Source organism: Zingiber officinale, chromosome 11A (genome assembly GCF_018446385.1).
Source record: "Zingiber officinale cultivar Zhangliang chromosome 11A, Zo_v1.1, whole genome shotgun sequence".
NCBI classification, from domain to species: Eukaryota; Viridiplantae; Streptophyta; class Magnoliopsida; order Zingiberales; family Zingiberaceae; genus Zingiber; species Zingiber officinale.
The window spans coordinates 3,108,353-3,114,352 of record NC_056006.1 but is presented as its reverse complement, the minus strand read 5'-3'; positions in this window follow the sequence as shown (position 1 = coordinate 3,114,352).

The window sequence follows — 6,000 nt, the reverse complement described above, 5'->3', positions numbered from 1 at the left end:
GCAGAATACTCTCACTGTCACCCTGGAGCCAAACTTGGCAACACCAGTAGTCTTAGAGGTTCCACCAGTCCAGCCTACGGCACCAGTAGCTCCAGCAGCAGGAGCGCAGAGAGAAGCCTATCTGATCCAGTGGCAGAGAGTCAAGCCTGAGAACTTCTCAGGCACCAGTGAACCATGGGATGCACAAGCCTGGTTCAAAACACTGGAGAGTACGATGGAGCTTCTGGACTAGCCAGAACACGAGAAGGTGAAGTGTGCCTCCTTCTGCCTGACAGGGGATGCACGCATGTGGTGGGAGAGAATCAGAGCGAAGCGCCCAGTGAACCAGATGTTGTGGGCTGACTTCGAGAAGGAGTTCTTTGAGGAATTCTTTCACATGCGGGTCACGAACCGCCACTATGACGAGTTCACAGAGTTTCGTCAGGGCAACCTATCAGTTGAGGAAGCCATGAAGAAATTCAACAAGTTGGCTCTTCTATGCCCAGAATTAGTCAGCACAGAAAGGGAACGGATCCTGTTGATGCTCAAGATGCTGAGGCCGGAAATAGCAATGAACGTGGCTGGTGGCGTTCATAGGCCACAAACCACAGAAGAATTAGTGAGCAGTGCTCTAATCACTGAGCATTACCAGAATAGCATCAGGCAGCAGAAGCAAGTCCTCTCAAAAGCTAAAGGTCAAGGAGGCTCAGGTACTCAGAAACACCAGGGCCACAGCTCTAACTGGAAAGGGAACTCCAGCAACAAGCGCAAACCAGGGAGTTACCCAAAAGGAGGACCAGCCAGCAAGCAAAGTGTGCTACTTGTGGGAAATTCCAACCTGGAGTTTGTCATAAGGGCACACGAGGATGCTTTGAATGTGGACAAGAAGGGCACATGGCTAAGCAGTGCCCAAACAAGACCAGTCTTCCTCAGCTACAGCCGATTCAGTACGGAGGCCAGCCAGCTCAGTTACATCAGATGCAGGCTGCTTTAGATGGTCCACACCAGCCAGGGCAGATTAGAAGCCCCTCCATCTATGACCAATGCGAGGATCTACTCACTCACCAGAGAGGACGTAGCAAATGCCTCGACAGTTGTTACAGGTCAGATTAATATTTTCCAGCAAATAGCAACTGTCTTATTCGATACTGGGGCAACCAATTCATATATATCCAGGGCATTTGCCGAGAAGTTAGCAATACCTCCAGAGGTACTCAGTAGTCAGTTTCTGACGACACTACCTACTGGAGAAATTATGGCATCCACGCACTGGCTCAGAGCAGTGCCAGTCATTATAGCAGACAGAGAACTCTTCTGTGATCTGATCGTGCTAAATATAACTGACTACGATGTTATTTTTGGAATGGACTTCTTGATCAGATACGGTGCTTCCATCGAGTGCCGTAAACAGAGAGTCATATTCCAACCCGAAGCAGAAGCACAGTTCAAATTTGCCAGAGAACCTAAGAGAAAAGCCGAGAAGTTTCTCTCAGCTATGAAGGCACAGAGGTTGATGGATTCAGGATGTACGGGGTTCTTAGCACACGTAGTCAGTACCAGTCAGGACAAGGACCAACAGCTAGCAGAGGTCCGAGTCGTATGTGACTACCCAGCAGTCTTCTCTGAAGAGTTACCAGGCCTAGCACCAGACATGGAGATCGAATTTGAGATAGAGCTCATTCCCGGTACAAATCCTATCTCCAAAGCACCTTACCGCATGGCTCCAGCAGAACTGAAGGAACTTCATGAGCAATTACAGGAGCTGCTTGACAAGGGCTTCATACGTCCTAGTCACTCACCATGGGGAGCACCTGTATTGTTCGTGAATAAGAAAGACGGGAGCATGCGCCTGTGTATAGACTACCGGGCACTGAACTAAGTCACAATCAAGAACAGGTATCCTCTTCCCAGAATAGATGACCTGTTTGATCAGCTAAAGGGGGCAGCAGTGTTCTCTAAAATAGACCTCAGATCAGGTTATCATCAGGTGAAGGTTAAAGAAGGGGATATACCTAAGACAGCTTTCAGGACCAGATACGGACACTACGAGTTCGTAGTCATGCCCTTCGGTGTGACAAATGCTCCAGCTACTTTCATGGACCTTATGAACAGAGTATTCAGAGAATACTTAGATAAGTTTGTTATCGTATTCATTGATGACATCCTTATCTATTCGAGAACTCAGGAAGAACACGCAGAGCACCTGAGAATAGTGTTACAGACCCTTCAGCAGAATCAGCTATATGCCAAGTTCACGAAATGTGAATTTTGGTTAGATCAGGTGTCCTTCCTGGGTTACATCATCTCAAAGGATGGTATCATGGTAGACCCCAGTAAGATAGAAGCTGTGAGCAACTGGAAAAGACCCAAGAACGACAGTGAGATCATAAGCTTTCTGGGATTAGCAGGTTACTACAGGAAATTCATAGAGGACTTCTCCAGGATAGCCTCCCCACTGACAGCTCTTACCAGAAAGAACAGAAAATTTCAGTGGACAGAGGACTGTGAGAACAGTTTCAGCGAGCTGAAAAGGAGATTGACCAGTGCACCTATTCTGACTCTACCAGAGAACGCAAATAGCTTTGACATATATAGTGATGCCTCGAAGTTGGGACTAGGAGCAGTGCTGATGCAAGATGGCAAGGTGATTGCCTATGCCTCCAGACAACTTAAGGATTATGAGAAGAACTATCCTACTCATGACCTTGAGCTTGCAGCAGTGGTGTTCGCTCTCAAGATTTGGAGACATTACTTGTATGGAGCTCAGTGCAGAGTGTATTCAGATGATCAGAGTCTGAAGTACTTCTTCACTCAGAAGGATCTGAATATGCGACAGCGTAGATGGCTAGAACTGGTCAAAGACTACGACATAGATATCCTCTACCATCCAGGAAAAGCGAATAGGGTAGCAGACGCCCTCAGCAGAAAGTCCAGCTCTACTCTATTATCTCTAGCAGCCATGTTACCGCCCCTACAGAAGGAGATCTCAGATTTCGGTCTCGAGCTCATAGTCGGACAACTCTCTACTATGACATTAGAGTCTACCTTGCTCGGTGACATCCAGACAGCTCAGTAGCAGGATCCTGAAATTCAGAGAATCAAGCAAGGTTTAGCAGAATCAGAAGGTGGAGAGTTCAGAATATCAGATAGCGGGGTATTATATTTTGGTGACAGATTATGCGTTCCAGATAAGGAGGAACTACGAAGAAAGATTTTAGATGAGGCTCACAAGACTCCCTATGCGATGCATCCTGGATCCACCAAAATGTATCAGGACTTGAAGAAACGTTTTTGGTGGCCTGGGATGAAGAGAGACGTCGCCCGATATGTCAGCACCTGCCTAACCTGTCAGAGGGTTAAGACAGAACATTAGAGATCAGGGGGAGTTTTGCAGCCCATACAAATACCAGAATGGAAGTGGGAAGATATTTCTATGGATTTCATAGTGGGATTACCCAGAACCACGAATGGTTTTGATACCATCTGGGTAATAGTCGACAGATTGACCGAATCAGCCCACTTCTTAGCTATCAGGATATCCTACTCTATGGAACAGCTAGCACAGTTATATCTCAAGGAGATCATTAGATTACATGGAGTCCCACGAACCATTATTTCAGACAGAGATAGCAGATTCACATCACACTTCTGGGAGTGTGTACAGTCAGCTTTGGGCACAAAGTTGAAGTTTAGCATAGCCTTCCATCCGCAGACAGATGGACAGACGGAGCGAGTAAATCAGGTATTCGAGGATATGCTCCTAGCATGTGCCCTAGATTTCAAAGGAAGTTGGTGCAAATATCTGAGTCTAGCAGAATTTGCATATAACAATAGCTATCAGGCCACTATCGGTATGGCACCTTACGAGGCTCTCTATGGGCGGAGGTGTAGATCTCCAATCTGCTGGTATGAGAGTGGTGAACAGAAAGAACTAGAACTTCAGACAGATCTAGTGGCAGATACCACAGCAGCTATACAGCAGATCCGCCAGAGGATAGAGACAGCTCAGAGCCGCCAGAAAAGCTATGCTGATACACGGCGCAGACCAGTTGGGGATTCAGTGTTCCTCAGAGTAGCTCCCATGAAGGGAGTAATGCGTTTCGGGAAGAAGGGCAAGCTAAGTCCCAGATATGTGGGACCATACCTTATCAGCAGAAGAGTGGGCAAGGTAGCATATGAGCTAGAGCTACCCCAGGAAATGTCAGCTGTCCACAATGTATTTCATGTCTCTATGCTGAAGAAGCATATCCCAGATGCCACCCAGGTGATTGAGCCCCAGTCGGTACAGATCCGCGAAGACCTCAGCTATGACAGTCGGCCTATTCAGATAATAGACCGAGCAGTTAAGAAATTGCGGAACAAGGAAGTACCATTAGTCAAAGTCATTTGGCACAGTCACACAGCAGAAGAGGCAACATGGGAGACAGAAGCCAGCATGAGACAGAAGTACCCAGAATTATTCTAAGTTCGAGGACGAACTTTTTATAAGGTATGGGGGATTGTAACGCCCGAAAATTCTCAAAACTATTTTAGAAATATTCTATGATTTTTATGGAATTTTAGAATATTTTTACAGAATTTTTAGAGTAACGGAAGTAGCAAAAATAAATAGAAAACAAAAACGGCCTAAGCGGGGATGGAACCCGAGACCTACGGTTTACGGATAATGTTAGTAACCAGTTGAACCCAGCAGGGCCGTGCTGAAAGGAAAGGGAGGCAATTAGATTTATATTAGAGTTGGGCTGAAGTTACCCACTTAATATAAATAGAAATTATTAAGTGAGGGTTTTGTTTTTAATCGGCAACCTCTCTTTTCCTCACCCTAGCCACGCCGCAACCCTCCCTTCTCCTCTCTTCCTCTCGGCGCCAACCACAAGAACAAGCAAGGGTTCTGTCCCAAGGGTTCCAAGGGCACGAGGACGCTCCCCTCCGCGAGAGGAACGCATAGACGCGAGAAGATCGTCGAAGAGATCTCTCCTCCGTGAAACCTAGCGATTAGAATCATAAGAAATTACGAACAGGAGGTAAGAAACCCCTCACCTGCAGTATAAGTATCTTTCGTTTGATTGCATGCCTTTAGTTTAGCTATATGCAGATTTTTCGGCACTCAGGGTGTGTTTAAACCCTCCTCGCAGATTAGGGATCTAGTTGAGCACCTCTAGATGGGCCAGACACGTTGTTCTCCTTCAGTTGGAGGCTCTAGACGTTGTCGGGTGCCTAGAGGTGGTCTCCCTATTAGAGGGGAGAGTTGGAGCCCACCAAGTGTTCCGATAAAATGACTAGTGTAGCTAAATACTACTTCAGATATTTTTAACAGCTCAGTTAAATGCATTAGTAGCATTTAAATCAGTATATTAGTCTAGTTTCAGCTTACATGGGACTATGGTCCAATGGGTGGGCTCCCACAGTCGCCTCTAGGTTTAGATAACCTAGCTCTAGGTTTAGATAACCTAGAAACAGCAAAATAGGCAATTAGTAGCTATATTCAGTATTTTATTTTCAGTGGCACTGTACTGGATTAGATATTCATTGGGTTGGGCTCCCACAGTCGTCCCTAGGTTTAGCTAACCTAGTAAACCCTACTAGATTCGAAATTTGCAACCCCGGGTCTAGTTAGGGATGCGCGCACAGCAAGTACAGTTGCCGGGCCCAAACAACAGCATGATTATTATTTTGATCTACTATGTATATAGTTTTCAAAAGTTCATAAAATAGTTATATGAATTCAGTACAGTTTTAGTATCAGATCAGTAATAGCTTAGCTCAGTATCATGCTCCAGCTTAGTTTTTCCCTGTGAATATGCATGATAACTCCATGTTCAGTTTGATTTACATGTTTGGATGATTGTATGCCATGCCATCTTTTACATATTCAGCATATGTTTTAAATAGCATGTTTTAAAAAGCATTACCAACATCGTATGCATGTTTTTGTGAGGTAGATGGTTTCTTACTAAGCTTTAAGCTTACAGATTCTACTTTCCTTATACTGCAGATAAAGGTAAAGGAAAGATGGACTAG